This window comes from Phyllobates terribilis, unplaced genomic scaffold, assembly GCF_046119375.1.
Source record: "Phyllobates terribilis strain yellow unplaced genomic scaffold, ASM4611937v1 Scaffold_11__3_contigs__length_659146591, whole genome shotgun sequence".
NCBI classification, from domain to species: domain Eukaryota; kingdom Metazoa; phylum Chordata; class Amphibia; order Anura; family Dendrobatidae; genus Phyllobates; species Phyllobates terribilis.
In genome coordinates this window covers 328,763,110-328,777,465 of record NW_027362771.1, presented here as the reverse complement: position 1 = coordinate 328,777,465, position 14,356 = coordinate 328,763,110, and the positions used below count along the sequence as shown (strand labels likewise).

The window sequence follows — 14,356 nt, the reverse complement described above, 5'->3', positions numbered from 1 at the left end:
ATGGACTAGACGATTCTATTGGGTAGATAGGGGTCAACTGCACTGTTGAAGATTTGTGAACAGAATTTTAAATAAAAGTATATTAGACACCTGTATAATTTCCAATCTATAAACAAAACAAAAAAATAGACCTCTTTAATTGGAAATCCCTATTATTAGGGGACAAAATGTATCCTTTTTTAATGCTTTAACTTTTTTGTGCTCTCGTTTTCTCAAACTAAGGCCACGTTGCGTATTTGGTCTGTATTTTACATCAGTATTTGGAAGCCAAAACCAGAAGTGGAACAATCAGAGGAAAAGTACAATAGAAACACGTCACCACTTCTGTATTTACTCCAAAGCTGGATTCCCATGTATAATTTCCTCCATGCTTCTGCTTCTATCTGTGTACTGACTAAGGAATGAGGAGCAGAAATCCCTCTCTTTATGCTGTGCTGCCCATGGGTAACATCATTGCAGCTAATTTCTTCCCACCATTTCAGAACCAGTTACAAATTAATAGAGAGCTCATACAGTGAGGAAAACAGGCAAAAATGCAGGATACAAGTCATATAAAGGCCAGATATAGATGTCATTCCTTATGTACACTCACAAGAGAGCTTATACTGAAAGATTATTTGAAAGTACAGTTACCCTTTAGGCTATGTGCACACTGTGAGTTTTTGGTGCGTTTTCACACATTTTCCGCACAGAAATGCACCAAAAACACTAGGTAATGCGTGTGCCAGCTAATGCAATAACAATCCTGACGTGCTGTGCACATGATCAGGAATTTTCTTGACAGGATTGTCGGATTGTCATTGCGTTTAAATCTGCAGCATGTCCATTCTTTGTGCATTTCTGCAGCGTTTTTCACACATAGACTTATATCTGCGGATTTGCTGCGGATGTTTGCTGCGTATTTGACGGTCTCAGTTCAAGTCAATGAGTCAAAAATGCGGCAAAACCGCACAAAGAATGGTACCCGGGCCGGAGAAGAAGACTTCTCCTCCCATCATCCTACCGCCGCTCCCGCTGATAACAGCGGGAGCAGGCGCAGCTGAGGAGAGAAGTAGTCTCCTCAGCCGGCCTCTGTGCGCTGTGTTTAAAAAAAAAAAAAAAGTAAAAACACCTTTCCTTCTCACCTGTCTGCCATCCTCCCGATGTCCCGTGGCGACCCCATCACCCGGCAATACTCAGACAGGCGTGCAATTGCTCCCAGCAGTGTACATCACTGCTCTGCCGGGACTGAGTTCGCCAGAGTTCATCAGCTGAGAGCTCCGGAACCTCACTTTACGGCACTGGTGATGCTTGGGAATTTTCCCACGCAACATTGATGCAGTAAATGAGGTCACCGGTGCTTACCAGCTGATCTTCAGTTGATGAACTCAGCCCCAGCAGCGCAGAAATGTACAATGACAGGAGTGATTACACTCCTATCAGTGTATACAGTGCTGTCTTCTACAGCAGTCACATCAGTGATTGATGTGGCTGCTGTAGAAGTGACCCGGATCGTCGTGGGACACTGGGATTATGTCATGACAGTGGACAGGTGAGGGATATGGTTGTTTTTTATTTTTGGTTTCTTACAGGAGACGAGGGATCCAGGATTGTGCGTTGGGTGAGTATACAGTGTTTTTTATTTGTAAAAAAATTATTAAAACCATGTGTAATTTTATTTCAATAAAATACTTTATTCTGGCCGTGTCTGAAAAAGCGTCAAAAACCTTACTACGGGGTTAGTAATGGGGGCGTCTTATAGATGACCCCATTACTAACCTGGGCTTCATTTCGGCCGTCAATACAAGGCTGACATAAACCCTACCCTTATTACCCCACTCGCCACTGCTACACGACAGTGGGAAGAGCGGAGGCTAAGCTCGAGATTTGGAACATCTTATGGATGAGACATTTCTGGGGCTGCTGAGAGCTGATATTATTAGCTGCGGAGGGGGCTAGTATCCATGGCCCCTTCCCTGGCAATTAATATCAGCTCACAGCTGTCTGCCTAGCCTTTTATGGTTAGATTTTATAAGGGGACCCTGCGTCAATTTTTTTCTGGGGTCCCCCTGTAATCTAGCCAGTAAAGGCTAAGCAAACAGCTGTGGGCTATTGTTAATAGCCAGGGAACATTTTTGGCTAATGGCCCCTTCCCCGGCTACTAATATCAGCTCACAGCGGTCGGCTTTCCCTCTACTTGTTATGCAAATAACGCGGTAGCCCACGCCATTTTTTTTAATTTTAGGCTATGTGCCCACGATCTGGATGTATGAGCGTTTTGGACGCATCATATTTTTGCTGCTTCCAAAACGCTGCGTTTTATTGATATTGTTCACTGAACCATGCAGATTTACTGCATTCAATACATTCTAGTGGTCAAATTTCTGTTGCGGAGACTAGCGACTCCGCAAGAGAATTTGACATGCTGCCATCCTGAAAGATGCGCCACATGTCAGTGTCCGCAGGTGATCCACGGCCTCAGGTGTACGCATAATGGCCATGGGATTTCTAGAAATCCCACCCACTATGCTGTAACATCTGGACGCTGCGGGTTTGACGCTGCATAAATACACAGCTTCAAACCTGCAGCCGCTCCTGATCGTGGGCACGTACCCAAACTCACCTGCAACATGTAAATTTCTGTAGCGGACACACTAGTCTCCACTGCAGATTTTGACCGATTGAAATGTCATTATATGCGGTGGAACAACATGTATTGACAACAAAAGTGCGGCGTTTTGGACGCAGCTAAAATACGCTGCGTCCAAAGCGCTGCTGGTTGTTGATCGTAAGGACGTAGTGGCTAACGAAACAGCTGTGAGCTGTTATTAATAGCCAGGGAACATGTTTGCCTTCCTAGGCTAAAAATAGCAGCTCTCAGCTGCCCCAGAAATTACATGAATGGGAATGCTAATGAGATTGGGTTTATGGGATTAGCTGACACATAGCCCTTTTATTTAGTGATTATAAGGTCTCAATCAGACCCTTACATTACTAAACCTAATTAACGTAAAGAGTTAAATAAACACACACAGAATAAAACACTTTATTTGAAATACAACAGACACATTATTTAATCATTTAAATTAACCAGTATACTCACCTCAGGTCTGACGGTAATCCAAGGGTTAAAGCGATGTCCCACGTTTCTTTTTTCAAATATCTTTATTTAGCTCCAAAAACATTCATTGATGTACAAAAATGCATCAAAAAACGCGTCAAAATTTGTGGCAAAATGCGCGGGGGGGGTTTTGCAGCGTTTTTCCTGCCAAGAGATGCAGAAACCATAAAGGAATTTTCTGCATTCAAATCCTGAATGTGCCCACATAGCCTTAGGCTACATGTCTTAACTTTGTAATGTTGCAGTCCACAGACATTCAGTAGGTCGCTCAGTGTTTTCTATTCATTCTTTTGCATTGTGCAAAGGCTTCCACGTTGTAGGGTTGTGTCCATGACAAGCAAAATTATAAGGTGGTTCACCAATATTAGTTGCCAAACCCCACTGACTTGGCAAAATATGATTGAAATCTTTGTAACCCAAACCAATACTTTGTCACAGTCCCCTCAGTCTCAGCTCATTTACAATTGACAATATAGTTTGGCCAGTTACTAAGTGCATGGTTTAGTAAAATTGCTCTGGGATTTCCTCACCTTCTTTGTTCTTTATGGTTGATTTGCTTGCACTTCTATTTTGTTTGCATTTTCCTTTACTACAGGAGGACCGCTTGACTCAGTATATCGATATCTTATTAATGCTTTTGCTCGGTATTATCATACATGTCTAAATTATCTAAATGCTGTAACGTTTCCGCTGCCCTGCGCTCACTGCAGCTGATCCCATTTAGCAGAGCTGTCTGACCATTGTCAGGGTGAGAGCAGACTTCTAATCCAATCCCGCTGAAGTGAAGGCTCTCTGGCATGGTTTATGTGCCAAACAGAGGTCATAGCCCGGCACATTTACCCAGTCTTGATGCCTTTATACTGAAATCATTATTTTAGCTCGAGGAACCCCAGTCTAAATGCTAGTCGTCAATTCTAGATCTACCAGTCGTTGGACTAAATTGTGTTTTATCACTTTGTGCACAATTATTAGACAATTTGTATTTTTTATTATTGAACTCCAGTGCTGTCGGTCAATCCAAAAGGTCAGTAAACCTGAAATATGCATATTTAAAAAAGTAAAAGTGAGATTTAGTCTTTCTTAGGGCAGAGATAGACTGCCGTATAACTCGTGCAATGATCGCGTAGCACTGAACGGACTGGCCGGCACCTCTCCTGACCTGAACATGACAGCATGATGTATGCTCCTTCCCTTCTGAACCCTATTGTGCCCCCAAACAATGTTTTTTCCCCACATATGGGGTATCAACATACTCAGGAGAAATTGCACAACAGTTTTTGGGGTCCATTTTCTCCTCATACCCTTGTGAAAATAAAAAATTTGGGACTAAAAGATCATTTTTGTGGAACAAGTTAGATTTTTTTTATTTTCATGGCTCTACATTATAAACTTCTGTGAAGCACCGAGGGGTTCAAGGTGCTCGCCACACATCTAGATAAGTTCCCTGAGGGGTCTAGTTTCCAAAATGGTGTCACTTGTGGTGGGTTTCCACTGTTTAGGCACATCAGGGGCTCCCCAAACGCAACATGGCGTCTGCTAATTATTGAAGCAAATTTTACATTCAAAAAGTCAAATGGTGCTCCTTCCCTTCTGAGCCCTGCCGTATGCCCAAACAGTGTTTTTCCCCCATATATGGGATATTGGCGTGCTCTGGAGAAATTGCACAACAAATTTTGTGGTCCATTTTTTACTGTTACCCTTGCGAAAATAAAAAAAAATTGTGTCTAAAGTAACATTTTTGTGAAAAAAAGTTAAATGTTCATTTTTTTCTTCCACATTCCAAAAATTCCTGTGAAGCACCTGAAGGGTTAATAAACTTCTTGAATGTGGTTTTGAGCACCTTGAAGGGTGTAGTTTTTAGAATGGTGTCACTTTTGGATATTTTCTGTCATAAAGTCACTTCAAATGTGATGCGCTCCCCAAAAAGATGTTTTTGTAAATTTTGTTGGAAAAATGAGAAATTGCTGATCAACTTTTAACCCTTATAGCTTCCTAACAAAAAACTATTTTGGTTCCAAAATTGTGCTGATGTAAAGTAGACATGTGGGAAACGTTATTTATTAACTATTTTGTGTGACATATCTCTCTGATTTAAGGGCATGAAAATGTAAAGTTTTAAAGTTGCAAAATTTTTGCCAAATTTCCTATTTTTTCACACAGTCATATCGAAGAAATTTTACCACTATCATAAAGTACAATATATCACGAAAAAACATTCTCAGAATCAGTGGGATCCGTTGAAGTGTTCCAGACGAATTACCTCGTAAAGTGACAGTGGTCAGAATTGTAAATATTAACGTGCAAACCACCTTTGGGGGTTAAACGGGTTTTCCCACGAACAAAAGTTAATTTTAATCAATAGATTTTGGAGTAATAATAAGTTCCACAATTGGATGCGTTTAACTCAAATGTTCCTGTGCTGAGATAATCTTATAAATGTGTCCCTGCTGTGTACTGTGTAATAGCTGTGTCTGACCGTACAGGAACATGGTCTGATCATACCACATCTCCTGGGCAGGGGAGGAAGCAAAAGAGTATACAGACAATTACAGCATGGGATCGTAAATGATTCTTTGAAGTAAAACATTGTTTAAAAACAGGCAGGGAAATGTTTTAATCACAAAAAGAATCAACTCTGATCTCATACTGCCCTCTATTGCTTCCCTCCATGCCCCGGAGCTGTGGTATGATCAGACCATGTCCCTGCACGGTCAGACACAGCCATTACACAGTACACAACAGGGGCACATTTATAAGATTATCTCAGCACAGGGACATTTTGTTTAAACACATCCAATTGTAGAAGTTATTATTGTTCCAAAATCTATTGATTAAAATGAACTTTTGTTCGTGGGAAAACCCCTTTAAGGTCTTACTAGCTAGCCAAGCAGTGAAGGACTTAGATGCTTGTGATGGAGTATTGTCCTGCATAAAACTTATGGTTTTCTTGAAAGACTCAGACTTTTTCCAGTAAAACGGCTTGAAAACCGTGTCTTATAAAACTCGCCATAGGTTTAGGAGTTGATTTTAAGCCCATCTTCAACTTGAAAAGTTCCAAACTAGCTAATTTGTAATAATACCAAGCCATAGTAGTACCCCACCTCCACCTTGCTGGCGTCTGAGTTGAAGTGGAGGTCTGTGCCCTTTACTGATCCAGCCATGGGCCAATCTATCTGGTCTGTTAAGAGTCACTCTTATCACTCATCTCATCAGTCCATAAAACCTTTGAAACATCTGTCTTCAGATATTTCTTGGTCTAATCTTCAACTTCTGTGTCTTGTTCAGTGGTGGTAGGGCTTCAGCCTCCCTTATCTTGACCTGGCCTCTGAACACTGAAAATCTTGTACTTCTGGCACTCGTCGCAGACCATGTTGACTATTTGCAATAAAACTTTTAATGGTTCTGTGATCACACCCCAACATCTTAGTAAGTACAAGCTTGCTACATCCTTCTGTAAGAATTGTAACGATTTTTTACTTTTAAGAGTCAGTTAAAATTCTTTTTTAGCCCATTTTGCATGAGGAAAACAAGCTGCGCTATTTTTCTGCACACCTTAATAAAGGATGTTGTATCCTTAGGTCAGACCCTCCCTCATTACACAAATACACATCACCTGATCTGCTTCATCCGATAAACATTCAATTTATATACAGTAGCTCAAAGTTGGGAAAAATGCATAAAAATGATGATATGGTTAAAATACTTGCTTAATAATTTTGCACACAGTGTACATACCATATGATGTTTCTGTTGGTTTGTGTGTATCTTGTGTTAATGACGCGCCCCCTGGGCCAGTGCTGTTTGGGGATTACCCGGAGCCGGATCAGATGGGGGTTGTAGTCTCCGAGTGGCGGCGACCCGGTCCGTGCCCAGGGTGTCAAACTCAGTGTGTGGCAGTCTTTACAGATGTTATTAGTTGTTCTTAGTGTCGACTACGCCACCCGTTGATTTGCGGTCAAAAGGCCGCCGCTGCAGCAGGGTCCGCTGAGGCTGGTGGTATATGTGCAGCTGTGGTAGTATAACCCCCAACGGGAGGGGTATAGCCTCAGGGGGTCAGGTGTAGAGGATGGTGGTAGTGGTGGTGCAGTGTGGATGGTAAGAAGACTCAGAGTCGGGCTGTGCAGTTCAGGGTTTTTACTTACTGCTGTTCTGTTGGTCACTCTGGCCTTGAGTGACCGCCCGAGCCGTGCTGCGTCCACCAGGTCCTGTACTCGGCCAACCCCCAAGCAATTCTGGAGCGTGGTCCTGAGCTCCCTTTCTGACTGTCCTCTCTACTGGCCGTTCCCACCAGGGGTCCACTTATGTCCGGCTCCCTCGGGTCTCCTGTTGGGTGAACCTTCTTTGGCTTCCCTGACCCTATGCTCGGTGTGCCTTCTTAGTGGACTTGGTGAGGGGCTGCTCCACATGTAATGTCGCAGCCTCCGGTTCTTAGTTGAGGGTAGTTTCTCTCCTCCACTAATTTGGGATCCGGTTCCCTTGCGTGCCAACCCTTCACCCTTCTGGTTGTATACTGGGTTCTTGGGGTTCCTTCTTCTCCCCCTCTGGGTCCTTCTCTTCTCCTCTCTCTCTTCTCTCTGCAGGCGCTCCTGGACCTCTCTCAGGACTGACTGACCCTCTACAGAAGACTGACCCTGATCTAAGATGGTGCCCACCTTATATACTCCCTCTATGTGTGAGCTCAGGTGACCAGCAACCAATGAGCTCCTAGCCTTACCCAGACTGCTCCCCCTATCTGCCCCTACACTACTGGGATGTTCCACCCCCCTCCCACTCCAGCCAGGGACAGACACTGTCGTACCTGCACATATACTGGTGGGAGTACCGTCGGTCTGTCCCCCGGAAATGGGATGCATGTAGTGTATGCAGCTTTCTGAGCTCAGTCCCACACTCCATCCTTACCCGGGAGTGGAATACCACACCTCTGGCTTGAGGTGTAGTACCCCTGTAGCAGCCGAGTCCTCAGGGTGCTACATTCCCCCCTGGTAAATCACAGCACGTCCTCGGGCTGTAAGAGAATAAAACATCCATAAACATACAATTTTTTTTTTTTTTTTTTCATAACAACATAAACATATAAAACATTATATATATATTTCTGCAGCATAAAACTTTTTCATAATAAACATTCTTGTAATCTTTCTTGTTCCTCCGGCCACGGTGCAACTTGTGACCGGGTAAAGTGCAACAGTCTCTTGTAGAATAACACAGCTTTCCTATAAAACCAGTAGGGGGCGCCTTAAAAAGCGCAACTATATACAAGGGGAAATATGGCCGCTCTCAGTCCTCGGCCAGTGGGGAAGAAGGAAAGAATGACCGCTCTCAGTCCTTGGTCAGTGGGAATAGGGACACACGGGTTTCAGTTCAATTTGCTGGTCCCAACGGGGACTATATTTTAACTAGCAGCAGTACCAGTTCTTATACCCTGACGGGTAACTATGTATAGTCTCTTTACCGTACTTTAATGACGGCGTACTCCTGCTCCTCCTTCAGACCCGTCCGGGTCCTCTTGCTCCTCTTCACACCGTAGCTCCTCCTCCGTCAGCCGGTGTACATGGAGGGCGTAGGGTCCTTTGGCACACTTGTGCCGGGTGAACGTGACCTCGTCCCCTACATATAGGTCACGACCTCTGTGTCCCTCCGGCAGATGGGACTCCACGTCTCTTCTGGTCACAAAGACGTCGCCGGGGGTGTGGTGATCCCTGATGAAGCCCCACCCGTGCTGCAATTGAAACTTAATCACAGTCCCGGTGGTACGGGGACCATGAGCTGCACGGGGGTCTCTCCTGGTCCTGCTCTTCTGCCCTGCGCTCTGTTCCTGCAGCCGCTGCTCACGGACCCGCCTCTCTCTCCGTTCTTGCTCGAAGACTGCCAACTGCTGGCGGCAGCACTCCACACGCTCCGCTGCGGCTGCCCGAGTTTCCTGAGTGAACCCCATGAGGTCTCCTCCGGTGGGGTCCCACTCGAACTGCGCTTCTTCCAGCGGGAGCGGGGTCCTCTTAACGGGCTTCGGAGCCGGAATCAGGGGCTCGCACAGGGGCCTTGCTTTTTGGAGTTCCAGTTGGTAGTACTCCGGTGGCCATCTAAAGGGCTGCCCATCCGGGCACGTATGCTGGGCAAATAGGTCTTCACCCAGGTGTGGCGCTGTGGATGTTGAGGGCGCGGTGGTGGTAGCGGCGCCCGGGTTCGCCAGGCCTTGCGACCAGGCCTGGGGTACCCTGAACGTAAAGGGCACCGTGAAGACGGCGATGCCCGGGGTTACTTGGCCCAGCGACCAGGCCGGTGGCTCAGTGGAGGTAGAGGGCGCTGTTGGTACTGCGGCGCCCGGGGGTACTAGACCTTGCGACCAGGCCTGTGGTGTTTCCTGCTTTGCCGCGCTCAGGGTTGAGGCGCGTGACGTCACAGGGGTCGCGGCCGCGGCTTCTGCTTGAGGCCTTGTCTGGAGCGGTGACGATGCAGCGACGGGCACGGCAGGGGGAATTTCGGGCTCTGCGACGGGGAGCTGGGGCAGGCACGCGGTTTCTCGGCTCGGGGTAGTGACGTCCCCTTTACCTGCCTCCATCTGTTCAGCTCCTTCCTCGGCGTCGTCTCCGGCCTTGATTCCTCCTGTGCCATCCTCAGAGGCGGTCTGACTCCTCGTCTCGGGTGGCGTGCTTCGCTGGCGGGTTCCAGCCTGCTGGGCCATCTCTCGGCTCCACTCCGTCAGCGTCTCTCGCTGCACCTGGGCCATCCTCCATGCGAGGCGCTCCAGCGCGGTCTGCGCACACTCCCGGTCTCGGGGGAGCTGTGCCAGGATCTCCACCAGGCCTTCTGGGGTTGTCGCTTGCAACAGGCTCCTGACCACTGGGTCGGTGCTGCCTGCCTCTCCCTCCATCTCCGGGTACGGCTCCTCCAGACTCCTCCAGGCTGCACCCATCTTCGCTCTCTTGTTCTGTCTCCGCCCACATTGAAGGTGGTCCCGGGGCAACTTTGTGATTGTCAGTTCCAGGGGCAGTTCTCTCATGCTGATGGACATCTCTAGCATCACAGTCTCCGTTGGTGGGGGCGGTTTCCGCTTTTGGCGCCATTCCTTTACCTGGCCCACGATGGGAGGTGACCTCTTGCCACCCTCTGGCACGCCCATAATGGCGTCCGCTCTTCCAAGGCGGGAAATCTTCTGGAAATGACGGGAATCGTCTCCCAGTGGCGGGAAACTCCGTGGATGGCGGGAAAAAGCTGCAGATGGCGGGCAACCGGCGGGAAACGATCCGTGATGGCGTCCCATGGCGGGGACCCTCTGGAACCGGCGGGAGACTTCTTCTTGAGGTAAATTTGAACTTTTCTTCAGGCACGCAGTACCCGGTGGTTGCGGGCACGTGATCCTGCCGACTACGCCAAAGTTGACGCGCCCCCTGGGCCAGTGCTGTTTGGGGATTACCCGGAGCCGGATCAGATGGGGGTTGTAGTCTCCGAGTGGTGGCGACCCGGTCCGTGCCCAGGGTGTCAAACTCAGTGTGTGGCAGTCTTTACAGATGTTATTAGTTGTTCTTAGTGTCGACTACGCCACCCGTTGATTTGCGGTCAAAAGGCCGCCGCTGCAGCAGGGTCCGCTGAGGCTGGTGGTATATGTGCAGCTGTGGTAGTATAACCCCCAACGGGAGGGGTATAGCCTCAGGGGGTCAGGTGTAGAGGATGGTGGTAGTGGTGGTGCAGTGTGGATGGTAAGAAGACTCAGAGTCGGGCTGTGCAGTTCAGGGTTTTTACTTACTGCTGTTCTGTTGGTCACTCTGGCCTTGAGTGACCGCCCGAGCCGTGCTGCGTCCACCAGGTCCTGGACTCGGCCAACCCCCAAGCAATTCTGGAGCGTGGTCCTGAGCTCCCTTTCTGACTGTCCTCTCTACTGGCCGTTCCCACCAGGGGTCCACTTATGTCCGGCTCCCTCGGGTCTCCTGTTGGGTGAACCTTCTTTGGCTTCCCTGACCCTATGCTCGGTGTGCCTTCTTAGTGGACTTGGTGAGGGGCTGCTCCACATGTAATGTCGCAGCCTCCGGTTCTTAGTTGAGGGTAGTTTCTCTCCTCCACTAATTTGGGATCCGGTTCCCTTGCGTGCCAACCCTTCACCCTTCTGGTTGTATACTGGGTTCTTGGGGTTCCTTCTTCTCCCCCTCTGGGTCCTTCTCTTCTCCTCTCTCTCTTCTCTCTGCAGGCGCTCCTGGACCTCTCTCAGGACTGACTGACCCTCTACAGAAGACTGACCCTGATCTAAGATGGTGCCCACCTTATATACTCCCTCTATGTGTGAGCTCAGGTGACCAGCACCCAATGAGCTCCTAGCCTTACCCAGACTGCTCCCCCTATCTGCCCCTACACTACTGGGATGTTCCACCCCCCTCCCACTCCAGCCAGGGACAGACACTGTCGTACCTGCACATATACTGGTGGGAGTACCATCGGTCTGTCCCCCGGAAATGGGATGTATGTAGTGTATGCAGCTTTCTGAGCTCAGTCCCACACTCCATCCTTACCCGGGAGTGGAATACCACACCTCTGGCTTGAGGTGTAGTACCCCTGTAGCAGCCGAGTCCTCAGGGTGCTACATTAACGTCTTGGGACCTCATTAATGAAACAGTGAACATTCTGACCAGATGACTCTGTGAATAGTTAAATCACTTTCTTGTTGGTAGTCCCTACTAGTCACCTGCTGTGCACAGATCTGTGCCTAGTGTCGGCCTGGCAGGCAATTTATTAGCAAGCAATCTATTAGACTCCTTCTTCCACAGAGGATTGGACCCAGAGCTACTTACATTAGGGGAGTCACGGTGAAAGATCCCCAATGTATAACCTGCTTTCTTATTAATTAACACATATGTTTATGGTTGGGACAGAATGGAATGGTTTATAATTAACATAATTTACTTAATTGAACAAAGTCTAATTTGCATTTTCCGAGGTCTAAATAAAGCCCTATCATTTCAGGTAGATAGATTTGTGAGGACATTAAATGTAATTGATTATTGTTGAAAGCTAGAACTTGACTTTTACAAAATGTTACTGGTGTTCGTTTTCTCTGACCTATGTACAGAGCATTTATGCTGATGACTGGCTATTCATGCATATGTTCTCTTTGGTAACTAGGATATTTGACCATTACGTACTACGAGTAACACTTTCTGCCTGATCCCTGTCTATCGCTTCATCAACCTACATCCACATACTTGTCCTTTACTTGTCCTGCTGTAAATTTTACAAATATTCTGTGCCATCAAGAACTACAGAGACCATATTAAGGCGGAGACTGTAGGCCTAGTGCTTTTACGCAAGTTATGGAACTCTTCGGTTATCTTCCAAACCCACCAATCCTCTGCTGTGTATGGGGACATTCTCCCTGTTTTGAAATTAAATATATCCCACAACTGCTCTCAGAAACTTTAAATGGTAAACAGGAACTTCATGTTAATCACTTATTAAATAGTAATATATAATACTATATTAATAGTGCTCCTTATACAGCAGCAGACACAATACCCATAAATCACAGGAATTCCCTTCACCATTCGAGTACGGGGCCAGCAATAGTGCTCCGTATACAGCGGCAGACACAATACCCATAAATCACAGGAATTCCCTTCACCATTCGAGTACGGGGCCAGCAATAGTGCTCCCCATACAGTACCAGATGCAATACCCATAAATCACTGGAATTCCCTTCACCATCCGAGTTTTGGGCCAGCAATAGTGCCCCCCATACAGTGCCAGACACAATACCCATAACTCACAGGAATTCCCTTCACCATCCAAGTAGGAGGCCAGTAATAGTGCCCCCCCCCCTTCCCCCCCCCCGTACAATGCCAGACACCATACCCATAAATCACAGGAATTCGGGGCCAGCAGTAGTGCTCCTCATACAGTACCAGACACAATACCCATAACTCTCAGGAATTCCCTTCACCATCCAAGTACGAGGCCAGTATTAGTGCCCCCCCCCGTACAATGCCAGACACAATACCTAAAAATCACAGGAATTCCCTTCACCATCCGAGTTTGGGGCCAGTAATAGTGCCTCCCATACAGTGCCTGACACAATACCTAAAAATCACAGGAATTCCCTTCACCATCCGAGTTTGGGGCCAGTAATAGTGCCCCCCATACAGTGCCAGACACAATACCTAAAAATCACAGGAATTCCCTTCACCATCCAAGTTTGGGGCCAGTAATAGTGCCCCCCATACAGTGCCAGACACAATACCTAAAAATCACAGGAATTCCCTTCACCATCCGAGTTTGGGGCCAGTAATAGTGCTCCCCATACAGTGCCAGACACAATACTCATCAGGGCTGTGGAGTCGGTAAGCCAAAACTCTAACTCCTCAATTCCCATGACACCAACTCCGTCTCCACGACTCCCTCATAGCACAGATTCATCTCAGCTAAAAGTCTAGACCCTTAGATCAGGAATAGGACAGACATTTATAGGACATTTCATAACTTTCCCAAATTCTTATGGAAAAAATATTCCCCACAAACTGCATTGAACTATTGTACCCAATTTATTATATATTTTAGGAGTTGGAGTCGGTCCATTTTATACCGACTCGGATTCCACGACTCCGACTCCACTGCCTTGGTACCCATAAATCAGACGAATTCCCTTCACCATCCGAGTTTGGGGCCAGCAATAGTGCCCCCCATACAGCACCAGACACAATACCCATAAATCACATGGATTCCCTTCACCATCCGAGTTCAGGGCCATCAATAGTGCCCCCCATACAGTGCCAGACACAATACCCATAAATCACATGGATTCCCTTCACCATCCGAGTTCAAGGCCAACATTAGTGCCCCCCATACAGTGCCAGACACAATACCCATAAATCACATGGATTCCCTTCACCATCCGAGTTCAGGGCCAGCTATAGTGCCCCCCATACAGTGCCAGACACAATACCCATAAATCACATGGATTCCCTTCACCATCCGAGTTCAGGGCCAGCAATAGTGCTCCCCATACAGTGCCAGACACAATACCTATAAATCACAGGGATTCCCTTCACCATCCAAGTTTGGGGCCAGCAATAGTGCTCCCCATACAGTGCCAGACACAATACTTATAAATCACAGGGATTCCCTTCACCATCCGAGTTCAGGGCCATCAATAGTGCCCACCATACAGTGCCAAACACAATACCCATAAATCACAGGGATTCCCTTCACCATCCAAGTTAAGGGCCAGCAATAGTGCTCCTTATACAGTGCCAGACACAATACCTATAAATCACA

At 47.2% G+C, this 14,356-nt stretch overlaps 1 protein-coding gene across 4 annotated transcripts in view; it reads left to right on the top strand.

Annotated features, from left to right (window-relative positions):
• Positions 1-14,356, top strand: part of SCAPER (S-phase cyclin A associated protein in the ER) — a 408,076-nt gene that overhangs the window by 286,483 nt on the left and 107,237 nt on the right. The gene's annotated exons all lie outside the window — the stretch shown is intronic.